This window comes from Grammomys surdaster, unplaced genomic scaffold (assembly GCF_004785775.1).
Source record: "Grammomys surdaster isolate TR1022 unplaced genomic scaffold, NIH_TR_1.0 139, whole genome shotgun sequence".
Classification (NCBI taxonomy): domain Eukaryota; kingdom Metazoa; phylum Chordata; class Mammalia; order Rodentia; family Muridae; genus Grammomys; species Grammomys surdaster.
In genome coordinates, this window is record NW_021604597.1 from 8,728,579 (window position 1) to 8,743,183 (window position 14,605).

Here is a 14,605-nt window from a genome sequence, read left to right on the forward strand (position 1 = left end):
GGCTTCCCCGTGGTATCTGCCGAGCTTCTGTTGGAAAGTAACTGTGATCTCCTCCCCCAACCCCCCAGTCCCTTGAGGCCAGGAACTATGTCGTCACCTTTATGCAGCAGTAGTTTGCAATGGTGTATCCTAGTGAGGCTGGACTAAACTGCACCAAGGCCAGAAGCTGGGAAAAGAGGGCAGTTATGACCATGTTGTTGTTGAACAGCGTGACTCTCCTGCTATGACCTACTGAATGATCTTTAGCACACACACACACACACACACACACACACACACTCGTACACACACAGATCCTGCTGAGACTGTTTAGTTGCTTATATGTACATGTGTTTAGGGTTGACCACTTGAGAGTGGATAACACATCAGGGTTCCCAGAGAAAACTGGTTCTTCCCCTCACATTGGCTGCCTGTAGTTCTTCATCTAAGGATGGGACCTTATGAAATTTCTCCCATCCACGTTGGCATGTCAACTGGTGTTCTCACTGTGCCGGTCTTGGTCTGGCAACTACCTTGTTGAGATTTCAGGAGCACAGAATCCCTGCTATGTATAGAAAGTAGCATTCTGGTCCTCTGGATTGTACAATCTTTCTGTCTGCTTTTTCATGATGAGGTTGTGCTTTAGCTGTACCACTTGGGGCTGGGCACCCCAAACCCACTTATTGTCTGCATTTGACCAGTTGCGGATCTCTGTAGTAGCTTCCATATTTTGCAAAAAGGAGTTCCTTTGTTGAAGGTAAGAACTACACTTACCCGTGGATTTTAGGCTTTAATGAATTGTTGTCACATAAGATACATGGTGTTATAAATTTTTCTGTGTTGGGTTTGTTTTTGTCCCAATATGTAGTGTATTTTAGGACTATTTCCACAGGCTGATGATTTAAGTGTGTATTCTTGGGTGTTTGGGTGGAATGCTCTGTAGATATCTGTTAAATTCATTTGACATATGCTTTTTAATTCTGATGTTTCTCTATTTAATTTTTGTCCAGATGACCTTTCTGGTAGAGGGAGCAGAGTACTGAAATCACCTAATATTACTGATTTGGGGTTAATCTGTGTCCTGAAATCTAGCTGTATGCTTTGTATTAGTTTGGAGGTGCCAGCGTTTAGGGCATCGATGTTTAGAATTGCAATGTCTTCTTGGTTAACTGTTCCCTTGATCAGAGTGAGAAGTCTACTTCTTCTGAGATATTTTTGGTTTAACGCCTATGTCCTCAGATACTATGATAGGAATTTCTACTTTTTCTGGGTACCATTTAGTTGCCCTTCCATTCTACTTCAGCCCTTATCTTTGAAGGTCAGATGGATTTCTTGTAGACAACAAAAAGATGGATTTTTATTTCTCAGTCCCAATCAGTGGACTTCTTTCTTTTGGATTGGGGAATGGAGATCACTGATATTTAACATTATTTTTGAGAAGTGTGATTACTGTCATTTTGTTATTTTGTTGCATTTTGCAGTTTGTGTCCTTAGATCTATTTTGTGTTAGAGTAGTTAACAGTTTCTTTTTTCTTTCTGTAGCTTCTTGGTTGTAGTTATCTCTTTGACGCCCAGTGGGTGGCGCTGTTTGGGGAGGTTATGGAACCTTAGAGGGTGGAGCCTGCCTTGCTGGAGGAAGTGCATCACTGGGGTTTGCTTTGCGAGTTTATGGCCTTGTCTCACTTCAGCTTGCTCTTTCTGCTTCATGCTTATGGTTCTCTCAGCTTCTTGCTCTGGCCACCTGCTGCCACGCTTCTCTGCCATTATATATAGACTCTCACTGTACCCTCCAGAACTGTAAATCCAAAGCAAACCTTTCTTTGTGTAAGTTGCTTTTGGTCATGGCATTTTATCGTAGCAACTGAACAGTAACTAATACAGTCTCCATCATTTCACTCATCGGTATGTTTGTGTTTTCTTGGACCTTTATCAGGAATTTATCCCTCTCCTCTTTAAGGTCATTCAAGTAGTTCATGTCCTATGTAAAACTCGAATTCTTTTATCATGTTTATAATTTTTCTTTTAAATTCTCTGTCTTGGAGTTCATCTAGGCAATTCTTTTTGTTTGTTTGTTTGTTTGTTTGTTTCACAATTCTAAATTAATTTATTTATAGAGATTTTAAAGCCTTATAATAAAATTATGAATTACAGATGTCTTTTCCCAAGGAATAGTCAGTACAAAAAAAGATGAAGGATATGGAAAGAGCCTTACTTCATCTGTAGATTGTCATTGACATTTAAGAGAGTATAAAAGATTTTAGTGATACATTAGTTAACAATATAAGCATCTAGGCAATTCTAATTGAAGAACAATTCTACTTTTTGTGGGGGTGGTAGTGGTGAGGGACATATTGTGTGTTGTGTGATGTGACCTGAGCATATAGCTTACTTTATTGGCTCCATATCTATATGTCTATATGTCTGGAATGACAATCTAGCCATCTCTGTTGAGTGGAAGTTTTGCCGACTCTCAAACTTGATTGATTTCAGATCAGAAATGAAGAGTTTGTAGGTCAATCCTTTGGATATTCAGTGTTAATATTTGGTTGGAGATGTTGGGTTGATTCCAATTTAGTGGTAACTGAGAAAGCCTGCAAATGGGCTTGGTGTGAGCATAGAAGGGCAGTGTGTGACAAGGGACAGACTCACCGATGGAGCGAGCATGTGAGTCCGACTCCCTACTGAACCTGGGCAAGGAAGAGTGGTGCTGAGCAGACTCACCAGGAGAGCATGTGTGGTTGCAATCTGGGAGTGGAGGGATGCAGGCAAGGGTCTGGAATGGCTATTGCAGGGAGTGTGCACAGAGGTTGGACTCCTGGTTGGGCCTGGGCATAGGGATAGCAGGGAAATAGGTCTAGGGAATCACCCAGGACATGCAAATAGTGATGCAATTTCAGTGTACAGTGATCCAACTGAGGCAGTGTAAGAGGAGGCCTAGGTGTGGCAGGGTGGTGTGTGTGGCCTTGGTAGGAGTCTAGAGCAATTAATTACCCTGCTAGGACACATGTAGGTGCTATGGTGAGAGGGTCTGGGCCTGTTGTAATTTTTTTCTATGTTATAGAAGTAGTTCAGGTTGATAATGGGGGGTGGGAAGAACATTTGACATACTAATAATATCATTCACCCAATATTAATAAAGGGAATACCAGGTTCTTCTCACACTATGCCAGTGTACATGTATGGCAATGTGGACCATAGTGGTGGCCTACTAATGATGATGCTACCTTTAACTGATTCTCCTCTTTTGGAGGAATTTGTTTCTGAATGTTTGCACTGTTAAAGAGCTGTCTGGAGACTATGTCTGTAGCTAAGTCTTAGCCTACATATTTCAGAGTGCTTTAGGATAAATTCCCAGAGGAAGAATTTGGGGGTGATGGGTAATTTGCACTGTCACCAATAGTGACAGTGCCCTTAATCAGATGAAAAGTTGTAATTAAACATCACACAAGAAAGCTGTAATTTTGTCTCAGTACTGTCATCACTGCTCAAAACATTTGATGAACTCTGTGTTTGGTGATCCCAGCTATGACTCATACAAGAAAATAAATCATCATCTCTCATCCTGCCTTTGATCTTTGACTCTTCGGGAAAATCTAATTTAGCATGAAAGCTACCATGGAGTGTTTCCATGCCAATGTGTCACCAGCTCCAGGAAGGAAAATAAAGCCTTGCATTGCCCGGGATAACATATCAGAGAAATGTTCAGTGTCCCCAGAAGGCAGCTCTTGTTGCATGTGTCCTGATGGAATTCTCAAAAAGGTGATGTCTCTGTTTTCTCACACCGCCCAGGGTGCCACTCTCATTTGTTTAGACTGAGAATATTCTTTACTCTTTGAGCACCCTTTTCTTTAGGTCATTTTAGAGATAAGAGTATACCAGTATGCCCCCTCATGTCAACTGCCTACACGTGCACTGTGTTTCAGTGGCTGTCATCTCCTGGAGCCTTTCTTCCTTTAGGTCTTAAAGAAGTACATAAACAAAGAATGAACGTTTACAAATTTATAAAGTGGGCTGCAGGAAAAGAGTGAGACAATGGCCCCCTGTCTGAGCTGTATTTCTGCTCAGAGGGAGGGCCAAGAGTGGTTCCTGATCTACAGGAGCAGAGCTAAAGACTGCGTTGCTTTTGCCTGTCATTATATGCTAGCCTGGAAAGTCCTGAGAAAGGGCTGACTGGGTTTAATGAGGAAAGAGGCTAATACCAACCTATGCCACTCCCTTGGTGCTGCCATTTAACTTACTGCATCATGTAGACATCCTCTGGATCTCCTAGGAACTGTCCAAACAAAAGTTTCAGGTCATTCAAGGCCCTTTACCACATGACCTTGACCCTAAGTTTCAGCATCACTAAAAGCAGGAAGAATGTAGCTGTACTACAGGGAGAAGGGCAAGGAAATAGTGAGGCTCTGGGGTCTCCATAGGGTTACAGGATGTTCCCGTTTGCACTCCCTGAAACCTGCTGGCATGTCTAGTTCCATGCTACTAGCTGATGACACATTGGCATGGAAACACTCCATGGTGCTTTCATGCTAAATTAGATGTTCCCGAAGAGTCAAAGATCAAAGAAAAAAATGTCCTAACTTTCCCATATACCTGAATTCATCAGTGTTGGGAGATGCACTGCTTGGACCTATGGAACTTGGCAAGGAAGTGGCCACAATGGGTTTTGGTTTCCTCATTTGTAAGCCAGGCTGATGCTGATGTTCCTTCCCAGGGCTGTTGGAAAACTGAATGGGATGGTGAGCATACAATATGGTAAGGAGCCTGGCATGTTAGGCACCCTGTCAACAGGTAATAGGATAGTCAAAAATGGTGACTGAAGAGAGTATAAGGGTCTACAAAAGTGCAAGCAAATAAAGGGTGTTGACAAAGGAGTCTCCCAAAGCTGGGTTTACAGGCCTCATGGTGTAGTGAAGTACCCTGCAGTGTCCAAAGATACAGCATAGGGTCTGTGTGCTCTGTGAACCACAGTTGGGCCATCTGGTCTACCAGGCAGATGTGGATGTGAAAGCCCCCTTAAGCCTTCTGTCCTCTCTCTAATCTCCAGCTCTCATGTCCCTTTCCAAAGGTCAGTCCAAGCAAAGACCAAAGAGGAAGCAAGGGAGATATGAAATCATAGTGCAGCCTGCCAGGTAACAGTGCCTGGGGCAGAGTGTGGAGGTGCAATTTGGTGGCAAGGGCACTCACTCAGCACAAATGCTGATTGGTGGTATTGTAGCTGTCCTTGTAACAGCAAATAGCTGTCAACTGAGAATCGACAGAATCTCGTTCCTGGCAAACATGACAGCCCAGCATAGAGAAGAGCAGTAAGAGACCAAGTAGATGATGTCACCAGGTCGTGCCAACCTGTGGTAATATTGGTATGTTCCTCTCTTTACCAGTTCACCATCCAAACAAGCTGGTAAAATCTCTCTTTGTATCCTGAGTGCCATGCAGTTTATGACAGGTCATTGAGAGTTCTGCTGGGGTCTTTCTCGGCTATTCCAAGTCTTGAGAAGCATCAGGAATCCTAAGTAGCAGCTCTTCCAGCAGCAGAAAAACTGTGAGATCTCAGACAACTTTGAGTCATAGAGAGGAGCTTGCTGATGATTTGAGTACTGAAATACATAGACAGATAGATAGATTGATAGATAGATAGATAGATAGATAGAGGCAGAGATACAGAGAGAGACAGAGAAAGATAACTCATAATTATGTGAGGAAGTTAGAGCCAGAATCATTCACCAACTACAAATAGAAGTTATCCTTACTATATGTAAAAGGAAACTCTTGGTCTGTAGTCTGGATGGCTCCAATTCCTTTTTGACATTTTTATTTTTATTATATTTTTATGTATTTATTTATGTTCATGTAATATATGTGTATGTGTCTGTGTGTGGGCATGTGAGTGCCATGACATGGATGCATGTGTGAAGGTAACAGGACAACTTGTGGAAATTTGTTTTCACCTTCAACCATGTGGGTCCTGGGGATTGACAAGGTTGTCGTGCCTGTTACCAAGGACCTTTAACAGCTGATCCTTTTCACAAGTGCCATATTCCATATTCTAGAACAGAATGTGTCCGAAATAAACCCACTTCTTAATTGCATGCCTGTCCCTGCAGGCCTCTCTTCTCACTATCTGCCTGATTTTTAAGATCTGTAAAATTGGATTTGAAATTAGATTGTGGCTGTGCTGGCAAACACTTAACAACAGGCTCTTCAAAAACATGTGTATATAGTTTTTCCATCTGTACACATATATAATTTTCTGGTAACTCATACTGACACAAAAGAACTGTAGCACAGAATTTTTAAAAAATTATAAAATTATATGCTATTATTTATTGTAAATTCCAAAAATGAGCTGTAAATTGCAGTCATGTCTGTTAACTGGTTCCTTCAGAGTCTTTTAATTGCCTTTTTGCTGGTCTGTTTTATCTGTAATCAACCTGTGGTTAAAACTGACAAACAAGTGTAGTTAATACATAAATGTTGGTTGACATCAGTACGATTAAAAGTGAAGCAACTTGAAGATGTTTGCAGAATTTGACTAATGCATAGAGGCCGTTGATGATCAATGTGTCCTGTGCTAAACTGGGTGACAGTATCTGAATATTAGAAAAAAATTTCTTTGTTTTTTGTTTTTATTTTTTAATATAATGAATGAGTTCCAAATCTGACATAATTTAAAAAAATCAACTAAATTATTTTTGCAATTGAAAAAAATTAAAATATAATGACGTCACTGTGCTCATCCCTCTTCTTCCTCCAGTCCTTCCCATATCCCACAGCATTTCTTTTCAAGTCCATGGCCTCTTTATCTTTAATTATGACTGTTTCACATACCTGTGCATAGATACATAAGCACAACATGCTGAGTCTATTATTGCTTATATGTATGTGATTCTGGATTGACTGCTTTTCCTGTGAGATGTCCTCCTTCTATGTTAGCATGTCCATTGTGTTGCCATTGTTCAGGGGTTATTTAGGCAGTCATATTGTTGAAGCACCATGATTGTAGTTTCCTTGACATCTTTAGGAAACCCAATCTCAAAGCTGGCTTCCTGTCCTTTTGCTCTTATACTCTTTCTGCCCTTTCTTCACCTATGCTTTCTGAGTCTTAGATGTGAGGGCTGTGCTGTAGACATATCAGCTGGGGCCAGGGTTGTTCTGCATCTTGATGAACTGGGAATTTCTGTAATGGTCTCCATCAGCTGCAAAGAGAAGGTTCTTTGATGAGAGGTGGGTAGGTAAAAGAATACATATTTTGAATGCAGTTAGGAATTACACTGGTTTAGTAAGTGGCAGTAGTAGGCTCTCCTCTATGATCCATCTCATTAACCTCAGTAGTTGGCTAGGCTTCCTTTATTAGGCATAATTTCTGTACTGTTAATCATGCCTTAAGTCCAATTAGATAACCATTGGCTACCGCTAAGATATAAGGGTTCCCATGGTCCCTTCAGGGATATCTTGTCAGGGTGATCATCATTGTGGTTCGTAGGCATTACAGCTTGGCATGCTTATTGATTGTTGTCCTCTTTTGGCAACTTGCATAGGAACTCCTGGTCCTGTGAATGCTGGTCCTCAGGAAGGAGTCTTTCAGAGAAATCTGACATACTTTTAAGTTAGTGCTACATTATTAATGTTTTTCATAATTTTTATGAAATATAGATAATATACCAAGATAATCAGTCTAGAAATCAAGCCCTTTTTGTGACATAAAATTAGAAATCAAGCCCCAGTTGGTAGCTTTTGCTATATTTTCAGGCAGATAAAGCTTAGGGAGGACTGAGTCCTGTTTTTAAACATCATTTTCATTGCTTGCAACTTGTGTGACTTTAGTCTAGTCACCTAGTCTCACTGAGAATCAATTTCTTCATTTATTACTGGGAAATTTTCAAGATCACATCAAAGTAGTTTTTAAGGGGAACTTGTATAAGAGATAAGGAAGCACAGAAACCAGGCCAGGGGTTTTTGACTGGTGTGTGTTGAGCTGGACAGAGGCGAGTTGGGAAAATAAGGGAAGGAAGGAGCACAACCAGCCAGAGCTCTGTGTCTTGGTTCTTTGGTGAACTCACCAAGCAGAGCTCCCATCTTACCACATGGTCAACAGAAGCCATCATAATCTAAGGGTGTGCATAGCCATACCTTGTCCAGAGTAATGAGAACTCTTTCTTTTGAGATACAATCTGATGCCAGTGCACCAGGGAGTGGAAACAGGCAGTAGGACAGGCTTAGTTCTCCCAGAAAGAATTGGCCAGTCCTCAAAAATATTTCATCCTGGCTTTAAGGGAGAGTGGGAATCACCAATTTACTGTGGAGTAAAAATCATTCACTAATTCATTTCTAACTGTCTAGTGTCCCATTTCTTTTCTTTCTTTTTTTTTTTTTTTGAATCTAAGGAAAAACTCTGCAGTTGGGTCCTTTATTTCTTTTATACACTAGGCCATGGATTTGTATGGAATGGGCTCCAGCAGCTCGGGCTCTTTTCCATTAGTCCTCTCAAAGTGTGCTTCTCTGGGTGGTGCAGGCTGGTGCTTCAGCTGAACCCAGGTGCCCTTCTCTTTGGCTTCCTTTTTCTTCTGATCGTTCTCCTTCACCCGCTTCAGGAAGCTGTCTCTGCTCTTCGAGTGTTTAATGTGCTCAATCCGCACGTTGATCCTCTTGGCCAGAATCTTGCCCTTAACTTGCTTGTTTACAGTGATGCCCACGGCATGCTGGGTGACATTGTAGACTCTTCTGGTTTTGCCGTGGTAACACTTATGGGGCGTTCCTTTTTGAACAGTACCCATTCCCTTGATGTCTACAATATCATCCTTCTTATAGATTCGCATGTATGTGGCCAAAGGAACAACTCCATGTTTCCTAAAAGGCCTAGAGAACATATACCGAGTGCATCTCCTCTTTCCCTTTGTGTTCGTCATTTTGGTGAGTTAACTGGAAGATGGCTGCCTAGGCCGCTAGTGTCCCATTTCACCTTGGCAGAAACTGAGAAGGACCTTTAGGTCTCAAAGGGAAGGATGCAGTCTGTGTTTCCCATCCTCAGATGCTGCTCTGTGTCCTTCACCTACTTATCTCCTGTGCAGGGCTGTTATTCATTGTGTGAAAGCACCTGGCTCACCATTGCTGCTAAGTGCTCTTCTAAGAGAAAAGGCATGTGTCCCTGAGACCCTTCCAGTTCATATTTATCTTTTTCTTCTTTTCTCACTTTTTATTCGTTCTTTTAAAATATCAATGTGTTCTGGTCATATTCACATTCTTCTCCAACTCCTCCTAGATCCCTTTTTCTTTCATGCTCAATTTTATGTCCTATCAACTCTCATTTGTGTTGTCAGGATGCTCTTGGGTATGGGGCCATCTACCTAGCAAGAGCTATCCCCTTAAATAAAACTGACTCCACTCTCCGCAGTTATCAGTTCTTAGCCGAGGCTGGCACTTCATGCCCTCCTCCTCTCTCCATGCTGGGATTTTTGTTTGGCTCAACTTTGTGAAGATATCATATTCGGTCACAATCATCTTGAATTCATATGCAACTGCCCTGCTGTGTCCATAAAACAGTTTCCTTCTCGTCACCTGCCACCTCTGGTTCTTAGAGTCTTCTGTCCCCTCTCCCACAATGATTTCAGCCACTGGGGGAGGGAAGTGATGTAGATGTCCAATTTGGAGCTGAGTACTCTATGGTCTTTTATTTGTTGTCTCTTGACCAATTGTGGGCCTCTGTGCTAACCATCATCTATTCCGAAAAGCAGCTTATCTGATGAGAGCTGAGAGATCCACCAATCTATGGGTGTAGCAAGAAGTCATTAGGGCCCAGTTTAATACTGTGTACCTGTCTTTTCCTAGGGCCTATGGCCTGTCCCATTACAGGTTCTTGGCCCTGATAATGGTGCCAGGTATGTTCTTTATCTAATGGAGTAGGACTTAAATCCAGCCAGAAAGCTGCTGGATACTCCTATGACATTGGTGCCAGTATTGCCTCAATTGGCATGTCTTGCCAGGGTGGCTGTTCTTGTAGCTCGCATGGTTTGTGGCTGGATAAGACTAATAATGCCTGCCATAGTTACTGCTCTGTTGCTGTGAAGAGAGAATGTAACCAAGGCAACATTTATAAAGGGAAGCATTTACTTTGGGGTTTGTGTACAGTTTTAGAGGGTTAGCTCATGATTGTCATTTTGGGAAACAGACAGGCAAGTAGAGCCATAGCTGAGAGACTTACATCCTAATATACAAAGAGTAGAGAGAGAGAAAACACGAGAGAGAGAACACGAGAGAGCACCTAGCATGGACTTTTGAAATCACAAAGCCCACCCCTGGTGAAATACCTCCTTTAACAGGTCATACCTTCTCCAACAAGGCCACACCTCCTAATCCTTTCAAATAGTGTCACTCCTTGGTGACTAAACATTCAAATATAAGAGCCTATGAGTACCATTCTCATTCAAACCACCACAGTGACTGTTGTCCTTTGGTAGTGAGTAGAGCACCTTTTGGCAAGATGAAAGCTAGCCAGTAGGGATGAAGTTTCCAGGTCAGTAGCAGCTTGATTTCCCATGTTCTGTAACTTGATCATGTGGTGTCTTTAGCAATAGGGTCTTTCATTAAGCTATGGAAGGAAATGAAAGCATTGGCTGTAGCCTGTGGCCAACAACTCCAACTCCAAAAAAGAAAACCCATTCCTGGCATTGTGTTCTTTGTTAGTCTGTGGTGTCTAGTAGAGGCATTGCCACCTGTACATTGTATATATATAAGCCTGTGTATGTGTGTGTGTGTGTGTGTGTACATGCTTATACAGTAATATAGATGACTTTTTCAAACTTTAATGCTTGTTATCGTTGCCGATATTCCAGTTCATTTCTAAATTTAAATGAGCATTCCAGAACAGCAAAGATTGTGAACATGCTTCACATACTTGTATATGCAAGAAGAAAGCTGCTAAGAAGCACTGCACAGCACTGTGAATGCACTTGATATGACTAAGCTAGACACATAAAATGATGAGAATGGTAAACTTCCTATGTGCATTTTGCCACAAAATAATTTAAAAACAACAGTAGTAAAAGTATAAAATCACACATGTGTTTTCTTTAAGAACTCCAGAGTTAGTAAATGAGTCTCCTCAAAGGGGGCTATTTTTGACTGTATTAATTCTATTATTCTACCAATTAAAGATAATACTTCAGTATAGGAAGAGTTTTGTATCTTAGCAAGAGAAGATTTGGGACACTAACCTCTCACCAGGAAGCCACCTCAGCCCCCTTCTTGTGGTCCATGAATCCCTGCCTCTCATCTTCATCATCACTGTCTCAGCAAATGTTGTACCAACGGATTACCTCCACAGAGACTCTGTGGAGGACTTGAAGATGCCTTGGCCCTTTGCTATTCCAACAGTCATTGGCTACTGTCTCAGGTGACCTGAGAAGGGCATTTGTCGTCATTTCTTTTCCTTCCTTCCTTCCTTCCTTCCTTCTTTCTTTCTTTCTTTCTTTCTTTCTTTTTTTTTTTTGGTTTTTCGAGACAGGGTTTCTCTGTGTAGCTCTGGCTGTCCTGGAACTCACTTTGTAGACCAGGCTGGCCTCGAACTCAGAAATCCGTCTGCCTCTGCCTCCCAAGTGCTGGGATTAAAGGCCTGTGCCACCACTGCCTGGCTAATTTGTTTTTTTTTTTTTCCTTCTTTGTTTCCATGATGATAACTATTCTGACTGAAGTGAGATGCAATCTCAAAGCAGTTTTTAAACGGTGTATGTGTGCCTAAGTGCCGACTCTGACACATCGAAGGATTTGGTTTTCTCATTTCACTGGGTAGGTTCCAGGGGTTGAATTCCAGTGGTTTGGCTTACCAGCAGGCACCCTCAAAGCATTTTATTTTCATTTCCCTGGTAGGTACAGACATTGAACAATGTTTTCAAGCATTTATTAGCTCTTTGTATTTCTTCTTTTGAAAACTGACTGTTGAGTTAATCGGTCCATTTGATGACTGGATGATCTGGGTTTGGAGTGTTTAACTTTTGTAGCTCTTTACATTTTACGAAATTTTAATGCCCTGTTTATTATGAAGACTGTTTTCCATTCGGTAGGCTTTCTTTCTCTCCGCTCTTGTGATTAATTTGTTTGGCATGAAGAAGCTTTTTAATATCATGTAATTATATCTATCCATTCTTGGGATCATGGTGTGTGTTATTGGAGTCCTTTGTAGGAAGTGTTTGCCTGTGCCTATATCTTGAAAGTAACTGTGTTTTCTTCTACCAGTTTCAAAGTTTAAGGTTTTACATTAAGGGCTTTGACTCAGATGTAGTGGTGCAGGCCTCTAATTCTAACATTTATGAAGTAATGACAGGAGAATCAGAAGTTCCAGTCCAATTTCTAAGCTACAGAACAAGTTTAAAGGGAGCACAGACTACAAAACACATTGAAAAAGCAAATAAAAGGAAAAAAAATTCTTGATTCATTGTGAATTGGTTTTGTGTAGGGTGAGGACTGTAATTCTCATTTGTGGAAATCTACTTTTCCCAGAATCACTTGTTAAAGAGGCTGTCTTCTTTCCAGTGTGTTTTTGATAGCCTTGTTAAAGATGAGGTGGATGTACTATGGTTTTCCCTCTTGGGTCTTCTATTGTGTTGAATTGTGCTACATGTTTGTTTTGTTTTCGTGTGTGTATGTGTGTGCCTGTGTGTGTGTTTGTGTGTCAATGCTGTGCTATTCTGGTTACTATTGTTCTGTAGTATAATTTGAAATCAGTATTGTGATATCTCCAGCATTGCTTTCTGCTACAGATGCTTTGGGTAATCAGGGTTGTTTATGCTTCCATATTGTCTTATTTACTGTTCTATTGCTGGGAAGAGAGACTATAGCCAACACAACTTATAGAAAGAGACATTTAATTGGTGGCTTGCTTACAACTTCGGGGGGTTAGTTCATTATCATCATGATGGAGACCATGGTGGCAGGCAAGCAGGCATGGTGCTGAAAAAGTATTTGAGAGCTATATTCTGATTTACAGGTAGAGAGAGAGGGAGGGGGAGGGAAGGAGGGAGAGAGGGAGGGAGGGAGAAGAGAGAGAGAGAGGGAGGGAAGGAGGGAGGGAGGGAGAGAGGGAGGGAGAGAGAGAGAGAGAGAGAGAGAGAGAGAGAGAGAGAGAGAGAGAGAGAGAGAGAGAGAGAGAGACTGGGCTTGGCATGGGCTTTTGAAACCTCAAAACCCACCCCTTAGTCACACACTTCCTCCAACAACAAGGCCACAACTCCTAGTTCTTTTCAAACAGTTCCTTTAACTGGGGACTAAATATTTAAACACATGAGCCTTTTGGAGCTACTCTCATCCAATATACCACAGTCCACGCCCTGGCCATTACAGGCTTATAGCCAGATCACAGCACAAAATGCATTCAGCCCAACTTCACAAGTGTCTACAGTCTTCACAGCCTCAACACTGTCTCAAAGTCCAAAGTCCAAAATGTATCAGTCTCAAGACAATTTCTTTAACTGCAACCCCCTATAAAAGCAAAAGGTAAAGTACATACTTCCAACATACAATGGTATGGAAGATACATTAAAGGGGGAAAGGAAGGACCCGTGAGGAAACACCAGGATAAAGCAAGACTGAAGGCCAGCATGGCAGACTCCATCTCTGTGTCTGATGGCAAAGGAGGTAAAGGGCATTTCCATCCCAGTTTTGCTGACTGCAACCCACTTCTCTCTCTTCGGTGGGTTCCGTTCTCTGAAGCTTTCTTTGGCAGGTATCCATGGCTCTGGAATCTCCAACATCTTGCAAACCGTTCCCCTATGCAAACCAGTCTTCACCTTCACAGCTTCACACAATGAATCTCTCTCAATCTTGGCTGCTTTTGAAGTTACTGTGAATGGAATATTTTTTTCATGGAGTTCTTTCTTGGCATGTTCTTATTGGTATACAGAAGATCTATTTATCTTTGTATGTTGACTTTATATTCTCCTACTTTCTTGCAAGTGTCTATGAGGTCTAACAATTTCCTGGAGGAGTATTTGAGCTCTTTTAAGTGTTGCTTTAAGCAATCTAAATGTTGGGATAATTTGACTTCTTTCTTTCCTATCTGGATTCTTATATTTTCTTTTCTTGTCTTCCTCTTCTAGGAAGACCTGGAGTACTATACTGAACAGAAGTGGAGCCGCTAACACTCTAGTCTCTTTCTTGACTTTAAAGGGAATGTGCTGGGTTTATTTTTCCAGTCAATATTGTTAACTAACTATTAAGTTTGTCACATTGATATACTGAAGTGTGTTCTTGTTGTTCCTAATTTCTTTGTTGCTTTTACATGTTGCTTGTATGTTACAAAATACAAGGTATTTTCGGTATTAGTTGAGATAATAATTTGATTTTTGTCCTTAAGTCTATTTAAGTGCTGAATTATACTTATCAATTTGTGTATCTTGCATTCCTAGAATGATACCAATTTGGTCACAATGTTATGATCTTCTTGATGTGTACTTAAATTCAGTTTGCAAGAAGAATTATAACAGATGCTGGCACCTATGTTCTCAGAGAAACTGGCCTATAGTTCTCTTGGTTGTGTTTTTAATCTAGCTTTAGTATCAGGGTAACGCTCGCTGACTTTGTAAAATGAGTTTGATAGCGCTCCTCCAATTTCAATTTTAGAGAACACTTTGAGGTGGCA